At 45.1% G+C, this 20,447-nt stretch overlaps 1 protein-coding gene across 2 annotated transcripts in view; it reads left to right on the plus strand.

Moving 5' to 3' along the window:
• The window catches only part of ZBTB41 (zinc finger and BTB domain containing 41), a 744,921-nt gene that overhangs the window by 95,904 nt on the left and 628,570 nt on the right, over nt 1-20,447 (plus strand). The gene's annotated exons all lie outside the window — the stretch shown is intronic.

The following is a 20,447-nucleotide window of genomic DNA, read 5'->3' on the forward strand; positions in this document are numbered from 1 at the left end:
TTTTATTGACCGCCTTCACCGCATTCTGCTCGTGTTCAACTTTATTATTATGGATTATGGTAAATATCTACTGCCAGGTATCTAAATGTTTCAGTTTTCCAATTAATCGGTGCAATCGTCTCAGGTTGCATGTGATATTTCTATGTGAGAAGTATCCCGACTGGTCTGGGTGCAGCAGTTTATGTATCATGGGTGTCAGCCTATTAGCCATTAGAGCCGTCAGCAAGAGGGGTCTGTAAGAGCCATGTTCGGTATCAGATTTGTTTGGCTTCAGCAATGGAACTATAATGGATTCTTGCAATGACTGCGGCTAAAATGCCCTTATCTAGGGATTCGTTCAGCATTGCTAACAATGGGGTTGTAATTTTTGATGCAAATTCTTTGTAGAACTCACTAGGCAGACCGTCCGCCCCTGGAGTCTTGCCCAACGGCAACCCTCTTATGGTATGTTCTAGCTCTTCTTTAGTTATGGGGGCTTCCAACTTGTCTGCATCTTCCGAATCTAGCTTTGGAAGATCTATCTGCTCTATGGCCTCTTCTATTTCCGACTCTCGGGTGTCCAATGTCTCTTCATACAATGTTTTATGGAACTCACAGAAACGATTATTTATAGCGTGTTGCGTCTCGCAAAGCTCTCCATCCCTTGCCTTAATTGCTCGAATCACAGTCCTCTCTGTTTCGCTCTTGTACAACCAGGCCAGCAGGCGCCGTGGTTTATCTCCCTCTGCGTGCTGGCGTTCCACATATTTTCTAGAACTCAGTTTCCCAAGTCTATCCCAGTGTACTAAACACTCCTGCTGGAGGGTGACAGCTTCTCAGGCGTTCTCGCTAGGTTGGTCGCTTTGGCCATTTATGGCTTCTAGTTTAGTTTCAGCCTTGCGTAAGTCATTCTCTATTGCTGCCTGAACCCCGCTTGCCTTACCAATTGCTGTCCCTCTGATCACCACCTGGAAAACCTCCCATAACGTGCCTGCTGACTCTACACTTCCGGTATTATGCGTGAAATAATCCTGCACCCTTGTTTTTAAATGTTCCCGGAACGCCTCATCTTGAAAGGACTTGCTACGAGGTTTCCATGTCAAGATACGTGCTCTTGAGGGGGAGACCCGCCAAGCAACCACCAGAGGGGCATGATCCGACGAGACTCGTGCCTTATATTCCGCCCCCGTGAATTCACTCGGGAGATCCTCGCCCATGAAAATATAGCCTAGCCTAGTGTACAGGTCTTGGGGAGCTGTGTAATGTGAATAACCCCGGGTCTGCGAGTGCAGAGTCCGCCAGATGTCCGCGAGCTGAAACGATTGCAATAAGGTGCATAGGGATTTAGCCGACGAGGCATAGTGCGTACATTTCTGATCCAACCTATCCAGTGTAGGATTCAGCGTACAGTTAAAATCCCCGTCCCAAATCAGTGCACCATCTATGTGTGGACTTATTAATGGATACGGCGTGCGAAAGTAAACCGCCGTAAAATGGTTGGCGCGTATGTATTGTTTATAAAAAATTCCCTATGTTTCACCTGACCTCACAGCCCAAACATCATACCCTCTGTCTTGAAAGGTCCTAAGCACTTTGAAAGGTATCAACGGTGCCACCCATATTAATGCACTCCTAGCATAAGCAGAATATGGTGAACCCAGCGTAGTACCTCTCCATTCTTTAGCCAATGCAGTTTGTCGCTCTTTCGTGAGATGAGCCTCCTGTAGGAGGGCAATGTCAATTCTCTGACTCCTTGGGTACGTCATAATTCTATTCCGTTTAATGGAACTGTTAAGGCTTCTGACATTCCAGGACACCAATCTAAGTTCCCCCATCACATTTCAAATTTCTGACTCATTTCAACAGCCCAGAGTTCAAGTTCAATTATATACAGTGTGGATTTGTAGGCAAACCCCCAACTAACTACCCCAACTCTGATAACCTCCCTCCTCCCGAAAGTTGCCCAGCTCAATACCTTGTGCTCCGGCATCCCCACATGCCGCTGTTGCTCCAGGAGAATGTCCTGGCGCGTAGGCGCAGTAGGCGGATATATAACCTCTAGTATCCGTACAAACATCTACGTCCCTGTGGGGTAGGTGCTCCCTCGTGGTGCCCTCTTAAATAAGCACCACTTCGTGGGCTCCTGCGTTAATTATCACATCCTCTTGTAGCTTCCATCTGGAAGGGTGTACCCTCATCATAGTTGTATGTTTGCAGACTCTTGTCCTTACAATGTACCTAGTACTCAGCATATGCTTACTCATCGCGACTCGGAACAGCCTCCGTTCTGGTAGGCAAATTCTCCGTGTCCATCCATTTGTGCGCTTCTTCTGGGCACGACCTTTATGGATCACCTTCAGTTTGCCCGGATTCAGCAACATATATTTCAGTTTTGACATACGTAATCTTCTTTTGCTCCTATATAGTTCATCCGTTGCTTTTGCACATGAAGAGTGTAGTCCAGGTAAGCTGTTACATTGGCCGATGCTCGTTGGATCATCCCCCCCTTTGCGGAAGTAATCCAGGATCTTCGCCCTATCACGACGATTCAGTATCTGGGCTATTATCGGCCTCGGTGGAGCACCAGGTGGTGGTTTCTTTGCCAATGATCGATCTGCTCGTTCCACTGTGAATCCCTGCGTGAGGGCACCAGGGCCGATTTCTTGCTGTAGCAGGGACTCTATGTATTCCGTCGGGTTCCCTCATTCCTCTTCTTCTGGGAGCCTAATAATTTGCACGTTATTTTGCCGAGCTCTACCATTTGCATCTTCGGCCCTGTCTTCTAGATTACACGCTTGTTGTTGCAGCACCCTGACATCTTGAGAATTGTGGCTTCAATTTTGGCCTTGAGGGATTCCTTCAGGGATGCGATGGCCTCTAGGATCTGCTGATCCATTCTTGCGAGCACTGGCTCTGCTTGGGGCGACCTTGCACCCGTGGTTTCGGCCATCCAGGTGGGCTTGGTAAAAGTGTCCAACGTTGGTTGCTTAGCCTTGCTCTTCTGGGGTTTGGACCCCATGGCCGCGCTTCTTCAGTGTCCGGTACTTTGCAATTACTGCCTGCCCAGGTGTCTGCTACACTCAGACAGCCCTCCGGTAGACGGGCCCTCATCCTCTGGTGTTGTGCTCCTTTCGTTGCACACCCTTATATACCAATCTTGGGCAGCATCTGGGATTTGCAACCCTGCATGCCCAAGCGGCTTTCGTGCTTGAGCTATCCCTCAAGTACGACTCTTGCCACCCGTAGGGCTACTGGCAGCTTAGGCCCCTGTTATGTGGTGACTCTGTCTGGGTTGCCAGGCGTTGACGTCCGGGGTGCTAATTTGCACCAGGGCCAGCAGTCACTTGCCAGCCTGTGTCTAGCTCCACCAGGGAAAACTTGCTGTGTTCGCTCCCGCCTGTGTGTGTCTCACGAGATTATGTCGGGTGACTCTCCCTTTGCTCCTCAGGTGTGTAGCTATCCCTGTGTCGCACCACACCTATGTGCCTCGCAGGACCTCATCTCTATCGGCCTCGTTTTGATTTATTCAGACCTCCTGACAATTTTGCACAGATTCTTAATGTTGGCTCGCAGTTTATAATTTCAGTGCATAGGCTGGGGCTGACATTGTAACTCCTATCACCCTCTATCACAGATGTGCCATGTGTCTCTTCTTGTTACGCTCACCTGGTCTCTGCAGAGGCGTTGGGGCACGGTTGCAGCTCTCCCTGAACTTGAATCACCCCCTTCAGGCCTCTCCCTCAGTAGAAAAGCTGTGAGCGGTGGTACGTGGTGATTCTGCTCCTGTGAATTATGGAAGATAAGCTCTCTGTCCTGCTACTTCTGGCAGGGGCGCGTCGAATGGGATCTCGTTCCTTCACTGATCCCTGATAAGGATTAGTCCAGTCCAGCTGCGACTATGCTTCTCCTTATGATTGGTAAGTCTTTCTTGAGCTCTTGTCATGCTGTTTGTTCTGTTTAATGTCTTTATATGTTGCTCCTATTTATGCCCGCAATAATGTCTCTCTTCTGTTTTCTTCCCTTAGATGGAAATGCGGCCACAGTGCAGCTGTGAGACGCGAGATGCGGCCGGATGGAAGATGGATGCTATTGCAATGTTCTACAGCAGGTAAGTGATGTTTAAGGAAAAGCGCAAAGTATGGCAAAGCGCAACTTTAAACTGACTGTTTTTTCAATGTCTAACCTTGTCTTCTGTTTTTCCTTGCAGGCGCTGCTGTCGACAATGGAGCGTGTCGTGCTGCAGTGCCAAGATGAAGATTTCGGCGTTCCGGAAAGTGTAACGATGAAGAGATGTACAGGTAATAACAGCTTCCTCCAGTTGGTAAGTATGCTGGCAGGAAGCAGGATGTCCAGGAAGCAGGATCTTCAAAGGTAAGTCTGACCTCAGGCGACGGAGAGCGTGCGGAATAACGCGAAGCGTCTCTCTTGAGAATCGGGGCAGCTTATATAGATGAGATCGTGGGCACGCCCATTAGTTGCCGGCTTACCAGCCACACCCTGCTACTCCTAGAGAGTGAGCAGGTGCGAAGGCAATCCATTAGCAGCCACACCCAAGAATACCTTTGGGGCTCCTTATTGGATGGAATGTTCAAGGTTAATGCATCCTGCTTAATGGATGGAATGTTCAAGGTTAATTCATCTGAAGTGCTATGTCCATAATAAAAGCATTTTGGTGTTAAATGGATGTACTTGTTTACTTTTGTTCATGACCCTGGCGCCTTTGGCGCCAGGACAGTGTCCACCCAGGTCTCCTGTGCATGCGACCCCTGCATGCCTGTGCCCCTGACTTCATGACCATGACACTTCTTCAGCTTTTCTTCCATTACTTTGACACTTATTTCCAGTGTCTAGGCTTTCATCTATCACAGCTGCTGCCTGCTTGGACCTTAAGCGGGCCTCCTTGAATCTTGCCCACCTTCTGCCTTCTGTGCCTTAGTGTTCCCACTCCTCCACATGGGCTGGCCCTCACTCGCCCTCATCCATCTGCACCCGTCGTTTGGGAGGTAACACTGGCTTGCCCAGTGGAGTCCTGCAATACGTTTATTAGCCTGTATCACAAGCCGTGCTGATTGTGTTTGGGCAGACCGCAGTGGAGACTGAAATGCAGTTTGTTTTATGGATTGTACTCTTTGTGCAACTGCGCTTATTCAATAACGCTGCCTGCTGGGTCGTGTGGGATACCACGCCTATGTTACCCTGCCCGATCGAGTACACTGCCTCAGGGCAGACCGCCCTGGAGACCGGCCGATAGTTAGTCTTGTGCCTCGCCACGCCTTGTTCGTGCAACCCTTCGGGGCGGACCGTGATGGGAGCCGCTATCATGGCTTCTTGCTATGTGTATGGCCAGTGTACCGCGTATGCTTTTTGATGAGCAGACCACAGTGGAACCCGCCTATGCTTTTTGATATTGCTATGTACTCCGCCCCGCCGTTTAGAATTGCAGCGGTAGCTGTCCAAAGGTTGCTGCACCGCTACTTTGTACACGACGCTGCTTGGCTGGGCTCTGCCGCACTTAATTGCTTTCTGTTAGACCCCCTGGAGCCACATCGGCGCGCGCCGGTCTCAATCCATTTCTGGGAGTCGCAGCATGCTCCAAAATGGGGTGGCACTCCTTATTACTGCCTTAGGTCGCTGTCCTGCTGCAGGCGAACCTTGACGCTTCGTATTCAGCATGTCAGGTCCGCCATTTCCTCAGTGCGTCTGACGGACACGTCTCTGCACCGCTCTCCTTGTCCACAAAGCTACTCCCCCTTGGGCAAGCTGCTCTCGTTGGGTGCCTTCTCAGCGCATCCGGTCATCAGCCAGGCCAGATGCCACTACCACCTTGTCATTCACATCTGGTGATTGCCACCGGTTCTCCGTGCTGCAGTGGCGAACCTCCACTGAAGTCCTTTGTCATGAGGTGTCCGCCATGTTAGCTCCTCGCTTTCTTGCCAGGCCGCCGCTTCTCCGTCTCTCATTGTCGTGCAATCAACCCTTTGCAAATGTACTTTTTAGCTTGTTGTAGTCATGGCAGCTTTGCATCCACGGGCATCCCTTATACATGTACAAACGGTGCATATAGCCACCCTCATCACCTAGGATTATGTCTGATCAGCTGGAGCCTCACAGGAACACGTCCTGCTGCTTGGCTGTTAAGCCACGCTGCCCACATTCACTACATTGAGCTCCTGTAGGACCCTCATCAATGACGGACCATTCCTAAAGTCTGCAGTTGATGGGGGAAGTGTCTTATCTACGCCCGAGTGAGGGACCAAATTAAAATCACTGCCAAGTATCGTCTCTCCCTCTGTGAATGCTGCCAGGGCAGGGAGTATAGATTGAAGATACTCGTGTTGGTTGTTGTTCAGAAGGTAAACAGATGCCAAGGCCACCCAGTGCCCCAGTATAGTTCCTTTTAGGAGGAGATTCCTCCCGTCGGGGTCCTGTAAAACAGCTTTTTTTATGAAGGGGCATCATTTGTTCTTTTTTGCAGCTGACGTGAAATATTGTCTGGCAAAGGTCCTATATTTTACCCTGAACTCATCACTGGGATGCAGATGCGTTTCTTGGAGCATGACAATATCAGTGTTGTATGAACCTTCTCAGCCTCAATCTCCTCTTGACACGGGAGGTTTGACCCCTGTACTTTAGGGTTGCAAACTTAATCCGATTAGGAAACTACCACTGTCACCACACATCACCCCTTAACGGTAAACAAGTATGAACCTGAAACAAAATAAAAACCAACTTGTGTTTTCCTCATCCCCCATGCCCCCAATAACCCCCTAAAAACCCAGAAGACCCAAAATCTCCCTTTGGGTCATTGGGGAAATACAGACTGGACCTGTCTCTGGACCAAGCCCATGTTAAATGCAGCAATGGGATCCCCTAACTAAATATGGAAACAGAACAAGCCCGAGATCCCACCCCTGCCTCGCTCACCCACTCGCACCTGAGAGCGAACATCATAGCATAGCATAGCACAGTATGGGGGAAATCAAGCCGATCAAACCCACATCCTGTCAAATTCACCAGCCACGGTAGCCTCGCATTCATGAGGCTGATTGTTGATTCACTCCAGATAGAGCATCAGAAGCAGGTGTCTTCCTGTGATTCCTCGATCATGTGACCTTTGACCAAGTGGCCAACTGGTACGAATGCCCGCTGGGCATGGGGGGCATCCTCCTTAAGTAAACCCTGGGTGAAGAGGGATGAGAGGGCTGGTTAATGACCAGCATTGCTCCTTGTGTAGACACCAGTCCTTTCTCCTTCCAAGGTAAAGATCACAGCACGCAGGAAGCCACATTGGTATTTTAGGCCTTTGTCCTGCAGCCATGGTGTGCTTGGTCAACATGGATGGGGCGAGATCGGGAAGCAGCATAATCTTAGAACCTTTGAACTCGAAGTCCTGCAGAACTCGTGAGGCCAACATATCTTCCTTGACCCGGTAATGGTGTACCCTCGTCAATACATCTGGTACACATTTGTTGCGAAGCTGGGTTGAAGAATATGCTCTGTGAGTGCGGTCCAATTCTAATTCATTATCGGCTGGCTAGTGCAGGAGAGATTCTAATCGGTCGATTATGTAAGCCTTGAGGTCAGCTTCTTGAATCTGCTTCGGTATGATTCTCAACTGAATGTTGTTCCTCCATGACCTATTTTCTATGTCCTCCTGCCACAGCATCATGTGGGAATTACTGGATTCAAGTTCATCAACACTGTTGGTTGGTTGTGAGAGCTTGTAAGAAAACTCGTAAGTGCTATTCTGCAGCTCTTGAATACAGGAGTCTGCTGTCTCTTGCCTATTGGTATTTGTTGCCTTCTGGGTAAGCTCCCCCACGTGCTCTGTATTTCCTGTTTAATATCCGCGAGCACTTGGCGCATATCTGCCCTGATAGAGAGCACAGAGGGCCCCCTCACCTCACTCTCCTCTTGAACCTGAACCTCAATGAGCAGCTCCCGTTTCTTGTCCTCTCGATTGTGCATAAGCGTCAAGACATTGCTGCCCTTGGGGCTTTTTGCAGCCATTTCCAGGAGTCAATAAACAACTGTGAGAGACCAAAAAGGCTAATGCAGCACCTTTGCAACTACCTCAGGACTGTGTAGTAACACAAGCAGACAGCCCACCTGGCAGGCAGCTGGAGAGACGGAAGGAGTGCAGTGCACATTAACCATGGTCATGGCTCAACTTGGCCTCCTCAGCTCCTCGCCCAACAATTTATAGGCCTTTGTCTGTGTTCCCAGGGGACGAGAGTCTGTTGAAGACAAAAAGAGGGGTCCTCGCCAGTAAGACCATCAGGCTTTAGATTGTAGGCACCAGTTCTCTGAGCATGCCCATCTTGGATAAGAGCACGGCACCAAGGTGAACGACCCTGCTGCAGCACCCGGGAACCCACGAGTTCAATGAAGGAGGTGGAGCACATTACAGGCTAAAGAGACATCCATGGGATCCCAAGTTGGTAAGATTCCTTGGGGCTCAGTCCGTTGGCTGGCACTCTACCGTCAATGGCTCACAGAGCTCCCATTGAGCATGTCTGCACAGTGCTTTGCTCTGCCTTGCCTCTGTCTGTCCTGTTTCTAATTAGCTTGTTGTTATGATCTTATGTATTTCCATTCAAACTAGGTTTTAGAATCCATCTACTGTGGATGCATTCCGGAACACAGAGTTTAGAATTTGAGCTTTTAAAATGAGTGGAGAACAGCAGGCACACAGGACGCTCATCCATTGGGCTCTCCACAAGTAAACATAGCGTACATTCTTTTATCTATCAATGTATTATTCAACATCACAAACATTGGTGACGAAACGTCCCCGGTTGGGACCCTGCTGGGTAGTTGCAGGAGGAATTTGCTGCTGGACTTCTGTTTCGTCCAGACCAGGAGGGAAAATGTGTTGTTGAGAGGCCAAGAACGGAGAGGCACACTGCTGCGCTGGAGCATGGCCACACAGAAATCCACTCAAGGGTGCCGTTCAAGAGGATCGTACCCCAGAGGTGAGAGCAGCGAGTGGAGCAAGGCTGTCCCGTGAGCAGAAATTGGGGCAGTGAGTAGAATGAGGACAGCCTGTGAGGAGCGGTGAGCGCGCTATTGAGAAGGCGCGACAAGGGAGCACATGACTAGAACATTTCAGATCCCTCTCTCGTCCTCATCTAGTTAATGTCCTTAGCATGCACGCAAGCTCCAGACAATAAAGCCACTCATTGTGACATCACCAGGCACAGTTACTGCTCTTGAGGCCCTCGTGTATGTCACAATTGGTGCTTTTCTGTGTGACCGCCTAAAAGAATGTAACTAATAATTTCACCACTAAGCATGCAGAGACATACTTAAAGAAAGGATGGACAATTCAACAAAGAGGTATATAAAAAAAAGGGCAGCCAACATGCCCCTTGCCCATTCATTGCTATGCTAGGAGAAGCCCCTCATTCTTTGGGAACAATGGATGGACTCTTCAAGTCTTTCTACGGGCAATAGGAGGTGCAAAATTCAGTGATTATCTGAGGGAAGCGTCATTACTAAATTGTTTCACGCCGATGGCTTCAGAATCTTTTGCACTTTGCCTGATACAAATAGCCAGAAGTGGCATGAGTTTCAGAGGCAGGCGCATCACCCAGGAAATATCAGGCTGCAATGTAAACATTTGAGAAACATTTCAGCAAAAAGACTAATGTGGTTCTAGAACATTAATATTTCTTTGCTAGAAGACAACTCGAGGCAGTATCAGCTGACACCTACATGGCAGCTTTAAGAGGATCAACAAGGTCATGCAAATTCACTGGAGTGGCAGATGAATATCTGAGAGACCCGTTGATGTTCCACACGGCTGGTCTGCATATCCAACAAAAGCTATGGCATGCTGAAGACCCTACCCTTGAACAAGCTGTAGAAATGGCGAGAACGATGGAGTTGAGTAACAAATTCTTAAAAATAGTATCACAACAACAATCAAAAGCATTCAAGGAGATGCAGATACAGGAAACGGCAGTATTGAACTAGCTCAAATAAAAAGATATGATTAAGGCCAGAGGAAAAAAACCAACCTGAGTAGAGAGTAAATCCGGGAAATGCAATGTGAGTGCACCAGGCATTATAATGGTGAAAAAGAATTTCTTGTTACCAATGCAGAATGTTACAAATGTGTTATGATGTGACAATAGGGAAGGGCTTGCAGTAACAATAGAAATAAGAATAGAACCACTATACGGCCCCTTGATGATATTGGCAGGCCCATCCTTTTGAGGATGATGTTTTATGGATTGTACTCTGATGTTTTATGGATTTCTAACTGACTATAAACACCAACAGGAAAAAGTGCCCTTGGGAGTAGATGATGGAGGACCACACTCAGTTGGAGATGATGATAGACATTGGTACTCCATACACAATAGTAGATGTCAAATAATTTCTCAAATAACGGAAAGGGAGTGAAGACATATTGAGACCAACAAACATAAGGGTGGAAGGATTTGGGAAATGCCCCATTACAATAAGAGTATACAAGTGGGTACATCTCAAGTTGAAGGACAGGGATACATATTGCAAACTGTTGCTTAGAATGGATCATCAGTTATCGGATGGCAAGAACAGGCTGCACTCAAATCAAAATAAATCCAGGTGAAGCACATTCGATATTATGCATAAACCCACAGGATATATCCTCTAAAGAGGGCTTGATAAAAGCATACACTGAGGTATTCAATGACACGATTGTGAAGCTGAAAGGTTTTAAGCACCTGTTGTTCTTAAAGATGTAGTGCACAAGGTAAGACACATATCTGTAGGCACACAGAATGATCTGCAAAGCGAACTGGATAATTTATGCAAAGAAAACATCATAGAACCCATAGAATAATCTGAATGTTTGGCACCAATAGTCCTTGTTCGTAAACCGAATAACAGGATCAGGGTGTGCATAGATCTCAGACTTCAATGCAAATGATGATGGGCACCCATTGCCAAGTATTGGACAAATGCTAACAACAATGAAACCAGTGAACCTATTTGCAGCCTTGTACCCGTTATCTGCCTATCACCAGATCAAATTGGATGAAGACTTGAAACCTTTGACATTGTTTGTGACACCACTGGGGGCAAGTTCAAGCGCATGCCATTTGGCTTGTCATTGGCAGTGACAGTTTTTCAAAGTCTAATACAACAATTGCTTGGAGGTTTCAGTTTGACATCCTGATCACAGGAAGTTGTGAAGAAAAACATAATGCTAAGCCGTTGGGGGTTTTACAAGTACTTAAAGAAAGAGGTTTGACATTAAAGATTTTTAAAAAAATTAAATCAGTCACAGAAGTAGTCTACCTAGGTCACACCATTATCAGTACAGGCATAAAACCCAAGAAAGAATTAGTAGAGACCATATAAAAAAAAATAATCCAGCTCCAACCAACAAAGAACAACTTTGATCCTTCTTGGAGATGGCAGAGTACTACTCAAAGTTTAATGGATGTTTGACAGACAAAACAAGGCACTGAGGGCTCTCTTAAAAAAAGAAGTCAAAATTTGAATGGACATATGTTAATAGGAAATGAGTTCAAACATTCAAAGAGCCCCAGTACTCAAGATGTTTAAAATCACAACCACAAATGTAATTACAGAAGATGCAAGAAATTTAGGTCTGGGAAGAGTACTCGCTCAAATCCAGAATGGAGAAGTAGTAATAATATTGTTGGCATCTAGAATGCTTTAAAGATTTAGAACTACAATACTCGACTAAAGGGAAGGAGACCCTGGGTGTACTATGGATAATAAAACATAGTGATAAAGACGGATCACAAATCTCTGATACACATCATGAGCCCCAAAGTTTTAATGTCAACCTTTCCAAGAATTGGCAGGTGTAGGATTGCGATCATGCAATATAATGTAAGAATAGTTTACACACCTGGGAACAAAATCATAATAGCAGATTGTTTCTCTAGACTACCATGGGAAATGTCTTGAAGAAATAACATCAATGTGTGGAAGAGAGAATGAAGATGAACAGTGTATAAGAGCCACCATTAAATCTGGAATATCTAAAGAAGAATGGATCGAAGCCTCTAGGGAAGATCAGGAACTGGAGACATTACATCAAAATATACAAAATGGCTACAAAACAGTGTATGGCAAGTCTGTTCAGATGCCAATAAAAATAATCCAAAGAGACAAAAAATGTAATGCACGAGATACAGGAAACACACATTTATTGCAATAACTGCCTAGGCAGGAAAACATCCCAACAGACATTCAAATCGTAGTACACAGAGTAACATGCTTATGTTGTGGTTACAGAAAGCAAAAAGCACTTCTTAGTTTCAAACTTCTACATCAGTGATTGGCCTGCAAGAATGGCAGTATACATGATTATATAAATTGCACATTGCCATTGGCCTATTCTAAACATGTGATAATAGTGACAGTCTATACAGGTTAGCTTATTTCTAATGAAGTCATTTGATTTCACACACACTGCAATTGGACAGAAGCATTAGACACATGTATTGAGCAGAACTACATTTACCATTGGTTGTTTCAGGAGGCGTAAGAGTGGAGTGAATGATTACAAATGTTAGAACCAATCATCTTCGTGAGATGCGACCGTGTGAGACAGAATAATAACATAAACAATCCGTCCTTAGATGAGCTAAGCGGATTAGCAACAGAATACTGTTCTCATGCTTTAAGAACTGGGTATTATCAGTTAATTTTGTAACTTCGCTCGGTGGAAAGATTACTAGCATGTCTTTCCTGCATGAGTTTTCCTTTGTTCGACTTCTAACTTTGTGTGCTGATTGACAAACTTGTTCATTCACAATGGCATGAATGTGGATTTGCTCGTGCAGTGCATATTGCCATAAGTGTCTTTATTTTGCTACTACAGTTCAGGCAGTGTTACATGAGTGTATGCAGCAGTACTAATTTATTAGTTCCCATCTAATTCTATTGTATAGGCAAAGGTGCTTATGCAAGATGAGTCGTCTGCATAACTGTTTGTTTGCTAACAAGAGCTCTGCAAGTGCTATTTGCCCTACATGTATCAGGTTTGCGCTGAATTCATTCTATCTCTATGAACATGCTTTTTCTGTACCTGGCTGTTCACTTTCTGCCAAAGTGTGCCCCTCATTAAGTTACTTTTGGGTGCTTGGCCTAGGAACACAAGTTTTTATATTTTACCTGAAACATGGCTGTGAGAACTCTGCAAATCTTACCTGGTCTGATCAATCGGCAAATTAAGCCCTGGGAAGCTTTTCGCTCTTATCAAGTTCCTGCGCGGCATCTGCCATGTGGCCGTGTAAAATGTTGCGAACTTTTGAATGTGTGCCTGTCCGTGAAAGTTCTGAATGCTGCATTCTACTGTGCAATGATGGAGGAGAATCTCATGCTGCAAGAATGGTTTTCTAAATCTCTAAGCCTACAATTAGTGCATTCAGCTAATGTAAACTAGTGTAAACTAGTGGTGATCATGTATTTTGTCTATATAAATACTCTTTCTATAGGATTTTCTAACTGAAACAAAATGATGCTGGGTATATATATATATATAGATACGAGAGCACGACAACGGGAGAGGATGTCATTACTAGTGGAACCTAATGTTGAAAATGAGTTACCCATAGAGAGAGGGAAGTTACGGCTGGTATTAACTTATGGACAGACTGCCAAGACAGTTAAACATATTGTGAATAAATATTGGAATTTACTGACCACAGACACAGATCTACAAGGCACACTCGGACCACATCCGAATTTCTCCTTTCGGAAATGTAAATCCATAAAGGATGTATTAGTGAGCAGCTACATGGCACCCAAACTGAAAAAGAGTCCATCTACTTGGCTAACGCAAAGAAAAGAAGGTTTCTTCAAATGCTCGAAGTGTAAGATCTGTAAATATGCGGACAAATGTACCACATACATGCATCCTATTCTCAAGACCACCTTACCCATTACGGAAAAAATCACCTGTGACTCAGAATTCATTGTTTATGTTCTGAAATGCACCTGTAGTAAGTGGTATGTATGCAGCACCAAATGCAGATTAAAATTGAGGATTTTACAACACACTTGGGCAATCAAAAACAGAGACTTTACGTATCCCATAGCCAAACATTTTTTGGAAGCACATGAAGGGAAACTATGCGACTTCTCATTCTTTGGGCATAAACAAATAAACATTGGCCCGAGAGGAGGCAATAGAGAAAAACTGTTAAGACAACATGAGACCCGGTGTATTATAGACTTCGAGTGTAAGACCCCTTTGGGACATAATATAGACGAAGAATTCTACACCTTTTTGGGAGAATAATCATAGTTTGTGCCCACAGAAAGATGGATCTACCAGCCACTCAGGGGCAAGACTCATACATTCCAGATACTATGACTGAAACCTGCTAAGTCATGAAGTTTCAATATGGGCAAATTGAGGCAAATGATTTGATTGTGCAACCATGATGTTAATTTATGCTATTGTGAATTGATTTTTCTTACCATGATTGTTCAACCAAGAGTCAGTTATGGAAAATAGACATTTGTGTATTATGTCTAGAAGATAAGACTGTGATCAACTGTTTCTTACCAGCTATGTAGTATGAATTGTAATTTTTGTTTTTAACACCTACGTGCAACCGGTTAGTTTGCATGGAGGTTTTTAAGCACCTGGTCTATGGCAAACATTAGGGATTCTGGCTATTTTAGTGACAATGGATGGGCCGCATGGTCTAATCCAACAGACAGTGTTTTGGAATGAAATCTATCTTGCCCAAGTTTGCATATGTATTTGGTCTAATTCTGCAACGGGGTTTAATCATGATGGGCTTGTTTCAACACTTCTGTTTGAAGGGGTGTGAATGTGACAAAACCTATTTTTTCAGTCCAGAGAGCTGCCATAGGGGCAGTGAAAGCATGACAGTAAGGTCGTGTGGCTGCCAGGCAGAATGGATGGTCCTTCACTTGTAAATGAGGAACTGTTATAGTTGGGGAATTACAACATATTAATGTAATAAAACATAATGGAACTCATTTGATGCCCACCATTATACATCAGTGGTATACCCCGTTTCTAATAAATATTATACATTCCCGTTGTCCATATAATTAGGTTCAAAAGTTGCCGACTTTGCCCTTACCTTCTAGAATTGACAGTAGGTATACCTCGGACTAGAGTGCGGAACAAGGGTAATTTGGGCATTATGCTCAGGATTCCCGCTGATAGTGTTGCACTATGCAATTGAAATGATGGGAGTAGAAATTGAATATTGTTAATTCTACAGAATAGTGAGAATTAGGCAAAGTTGGTTATTAATTTACTTTTGAACACTAATTTGCACATTGTATTTAACGCACTGATATGAAGCATGCAAATTGATGTAAAAATACAATGTTTGTAATTACGGGAATGTGTGAGAAATGTATGACCATTATTTATAGAATGAACAAAGGCAGTTGTTTTGTAATGGGCTCAAGAAAACATTGTAGTCCTCTTTCTATGACTATGAACGACCAGAATCAAAGAGCTTAAATGTATGTCGTGGCCAGGGAGGAACCATGTGATCAAGCTACAGGAAGTAGCGAAACGCGTCGTCCCGTTGTTGGCCTCCCATTTTGTGTTGCCGGGCTAGGGTTGTTAACCCAGATTTTAAACACTTTTTGTAATCGTGAATGAACTTTTTTGGAATAAAGGATACGTTTTAATTGAAAAACGGATGGTTCGCAACCCTTTCTTTCAAGGCAAACCCTGCATTGACACCCGTTACACTCCCACTCTGTGCAGTGCGGCTCATATTTCCAGCAAGAGGGCTCTCTTGGCGGAACGCAATCTGATATATAGATGGTGCATGCCTTTCTATGAGGAGCTACCTGATGTTCTGTGCTAAAGGCCGGGGAAAGGTTCTTGTGCTTCAAGAGAAGCTAACTAAATCTGAAAGTCTACATGTAAGAGATTCTGCTAATGTAAACTTGTGGCGATCATCTATCACTATAAACACTTCTTGAACATTTATCAAACTGATGCAAACTGCTGCTGGTGTGGGTACAAAGTACATGGGCCTCATTACACGGATGGCGGAGAACCATGGCGCTACTAGCGCCATGGTTCATGCCGGTAAAATACCGGCACTGCCTTGGCGGAAAGGGGAATTACCGCCCCATTCCAAGGTTGGCGGGGCGGTAATTCCCCCTTCCACCATTGCCCTTCCCCATTCCCATTTTTGCCCCATAGGGCATAATGGGAATGCGCTAATTACGGTACCGCAAATTGCGGTACCGTAATTATCTCCCTAGGTCCCTTTGCGGGTTGGTTTTTAACGCCTGCAAAAAGCAGGCGTTAAATCCCCCAACCCGCAAAGGGACCTCGTAGTAAGGCGGTAAGGATTTACCGGTACCGGTATTTTACCGGTACCGGTAAATCCTTACCGCCATCCGTGTAATGAGGCCCCATGTGTACTTGCCTTTAAAGGGTATGTTATAGTCTAACTAAAATGCAGTTGCCAGGCCTTGTTGGGCCTGTGTGCAATGCCTTTCACTAAATTGGGCTGCTTGCTTCTTTGCTATGTGTTGTTTCATAGGGATTTTCGCAGCTTGTATGTCTGTGCAGGTTTGGAGTGCTGAATAAAGGTGCCAATATGTTCATACTCCACTAGATTCCCCCCTTTCATCACTTGAGGGATGAATGTTTCTCTGACCTCTCCTTCAAGGCTTTCATCTTCTTATTCTGGCTACTCGTAAACCTTTCTGGGTATCCATATTTTCCCTACATATCTTAGATCTCTACCATACATGATATAATTCCAAGAGGGGCATTCAACGTACTCAGTAGGGTCATTGGGTTAGGACCAGAGGTTATTGTCGGGGTAGCTGTATGTGTTTGTGGGTTACTCGTTCCTGTGTTGTCCTACCTCTGATGGCGTATCTGTTTGACAGCTTTTGTCTTTCGACAGAGGAGTTGTATTTCCTGTCATTACTGCAAAATAATTATTTTTATTTGGTTGGGACACACAAGATGTAGCAATTACTTGGTAGCTACAACGGAATAATATCACAAAGATGGGAAGCAAAATGTAACAGATGTTAACACCAAGTGGGACATCCACGAAGTAAACATCGCTAGTCTGTCATTGTTTTTACCAATTGCTCCTTCTTTTTCCATGTTCATTGGGCCATCTGCTTGATGGGTATGGTAAGTGTTCTATTTTCAGCTTTGTTTGGAGGAACATGGGCACAGCAAGAGCTGCTAATCTTCTTACAGATGCCTCCCTCCATCGCTGTGATGAGGTCCAGAACCATAATGTTCTGGAGCACTATGAGCCTGAGTGCACAGAGTTCTTCACGTATGGCGTTGTCCATGTTCAGTTGCAAATGAGAGTTCCATCAAGTTCCAACGTAACAATTACATCCTTTTGGAGTTGGTTTGCTGCCTGTATTGCAGGGGCGAGCTACGAGGTGAAGAACAAACGAAATTGAGGCAGCATCGTCTCCAGTGCCTCATCAGCCTCCTTTGAAAAATATCCACTCTTTTTCTTTGTACTCACCCTAGGTGAGTCCAAGTTGTTGGGGGCAGTTCAAGGTGCTGGCATTCCTTCCTGGGCAGTTGCACGTTCCTTGCAGGGATGACCATACCTGGTGCATGTAGAGTGCAGACGCCATTCCAAGATGGTTGCAGATAGTAGTAGGCTTTTGGCCCGCACTGCCAGACGATGTCTGTTACCATGGAGGTACCTTCGTTTAATGCGAGCATCTGGTATGTCTTGTTACAGTTTGTGTTGATTCCATCAGGCACACTGCACTTGCCTCTGAAACAGAACGAAGATCGAGTGAGTTTCTGTACTTTTACAGGTTCATATTGATGCAGGTTTGTCAACTTCCTCACATGCAATGCCCATATATCTCTACACAGTTTGTCTGTTTGCTTCACTTCATCTTCTGTAAATCCCATCAGCCCCTCAGTGTTAAATACTGCCTGCCCCTTTATCCACTTCTTATTCCAAAATGTTGCTCCTTCTATTACCATCACTGGCTTTCTTGGACATTATGTGCCTTTGCTTTCCCAGCTTTTCACATTTGTCTGTTGACCTTTTCTCCATTCTAATATACACTGTGATTCCCTGAAACTGGCCCTGACTTTTGCAAGTTATTAAATGTGCTAAGCACTGCACCTCTAAAGTCTGTGCATCCTGTGATGAGAACATTATGGGGGTGCCAACTGCATGTGGGATTAGCCCACAAATAAAGGATTATTCCTTTATCTGCATTCTACTAAACTTTCATTGTTTTATACCAGGTGTTTACACATCTGAGTGGTGTTAATCTAACACTATGTCTAATCATGACATTATTCCTAAGTGCAAATACATTTTCTATTTCTGTATTTTACTTTGTACCTCTATGCCCTAATTTTAATAGCTCTGTTAAAAGGATAGAAAGAAGAGAGAAACATAGACATCCTATCCTTATAAACATATTTTCCAGCTTCTTGCATATCAACCATAGTACTTCTTCTTTTGTTATGCCCAAAGGGCCTCAAGTTCATCCTGGATTTGTTTTTAAAGCCACTTGGTATGTTGCCTGTTCCGATGTTGGAGACAGTGGTTCACCAGAGTTGAGGTGTGGTGCTTGTATCCTTGCGCAAGTCAGTGAGATGTCTCCAGGCACGTTGATTCTTGAGCTTTGCCGCTCTTGGGGTCACTTGCTCCGCTTCATGTGGACCCGTAAACCTCGTTGTGGTGCCTTGCTGATCCGTTGGGGCCCTTCTTTCAGTGATACTGTTTATCTCTGAAGAAATTAACTTTGTACAGATTGACATGCTCTTGAAATACAAATCAAATTAATTTCCTAGCAGTTCTGCACTGTGATGAGCATCAGACACTATTCGTCAGGGTACTGCCGGAGCAAACATCCTGCCTGTCACACCTCATGGGATGTGAGGTGGTGGTCCTTGCTGGGCTAATTTTGTCTCTCTAACACCCCATTTGCTTGTGGGCGGTAAGCCGTATGCAGCTTGTGCCCGATTCCTAATAATCGAGTAACCTCTGCCAGGAATTAATTTACAAAATGGGGACCATTATCAGACCTCAGTGTCTCACAGATCCCCATCTAGGGAACCCTTCCCTGACTTAGAACCTTGCAGCAGATTTAATGTCTGCATTGGCACAGGGCCCTGCCTCTATCTAGAAAGACTATGGACATACTGTGAGACAGACATGGTATCAATAGTTAGACACAGACACAAGAGATCCAGTTGGAAAACCTTTATTTACAACTTCAGGATGGGAGTAACGCCTAGCTTGCCCTAACTCTAAGAGGGTCTTCCCTCAACTGATGCATCTACGGCCAGCCTGTGTCTAAAAGTCCAAAATAAAATGCTGTCTGTGTCACAACCTATACTTGTCCTAACATCTACTACTAACAATGTGCTGGAATGTTCAAACTAAATAAGTGTTCCAAAATCCTTTTGATAATGTCTTTCAGGAGCTTCCCACACAGCTCCCTTCCCCAAGTTCCAGACACTCGGGGGAATAAAGTTCCAAAAGGTTTCAGGATTCACTTCAAGTAAATGTCACAGTACCGTAACAGCTGACAGTCCTTGTTATGCGCTGCTTCACAATCTTACGGCTTGGTTAGATGCACAAACAACAAATGTCCCGCTGGTCTCTTGCTTGAACTCAGAAAGCAGCACTTTATCTTTTCCCTTAATGTCCAGAGTACCCTTCAGACTCGGGGTTCCCTTCCCCAAGTCTCGGTTCCTAGGTATAGCCATTGTAGTTTGCCACAAACACTTCTTGGGTTCCACTTTCAAGCTTGTGCTGGCCTTGGCGCAGTTGTTGGACCACACAATCCACCCATTAAAGGTGACGCCACCAGGGTTCTGGGACTTCTCACTCTACACCTTCCTTGTCAGTTCACTTAGTTTACCAGGCTTGGCTGGGCTTTACTTGCATTGGCCCTTTTAATGTGTTTGCTTTTTCATGTACAGCCTTCTGCCGGCTCTCACCGTGTTTCTCACTTTGCTCACACTTCGTACCTCACACAGATCCCCTTGGGATAACTGTTTCCTTTCAGTCTACCAAGACTTTCAACAACGTAATCTTCCTCATCCGACCACTTGGTAACTTTGTATCACACATGTTCTGTTTGTTTGCCGCTTACAATCTTTTAATTCCAAAGGCTTTGACAATGGGATTTCCCTTCTCGCCCCTTCATTCAAATACTTTCTTTCATTCTGCCTGCACTAGTTACATTGTATTTAACTGCGCATATCACATTACTAGTCTTCCTGTACTTCAGACTCACCGGTAGTGATTTCACTCTTGCTTTCAGGCTATCTGCTTTCCGAACACTGCAGTTGAAGTCAGGGTCTCATCACATGCCCCTCCTGGCCACGGCAGTAGAACGAGCATGCCCGGCTTACATAAAGGAAGGTCGGCCCTGTCCACAGCCTTCCCCTTTAGACTACACTGGCTCCTTGGAGACACAGATCCCTCATCTCTTCACCCCAGAGCCTCTGC

This window comes from Ambystoma mexicanum, chromosome 1q (genome assembly GCF_040938575.1).
Source record: "Ambystoma mexicanum isolate Mex_15411 chromosome 1q, UKY_AmexF1_1, whole genome shotgun sequence".
Taxonomy (NCBI): domain Eukaryota; kingdom Metazoa; phylum Chordata; class Amphibia; order Caudata; family Ambystomatidae; genus Ambystoma; species Ambystoma mexicanum.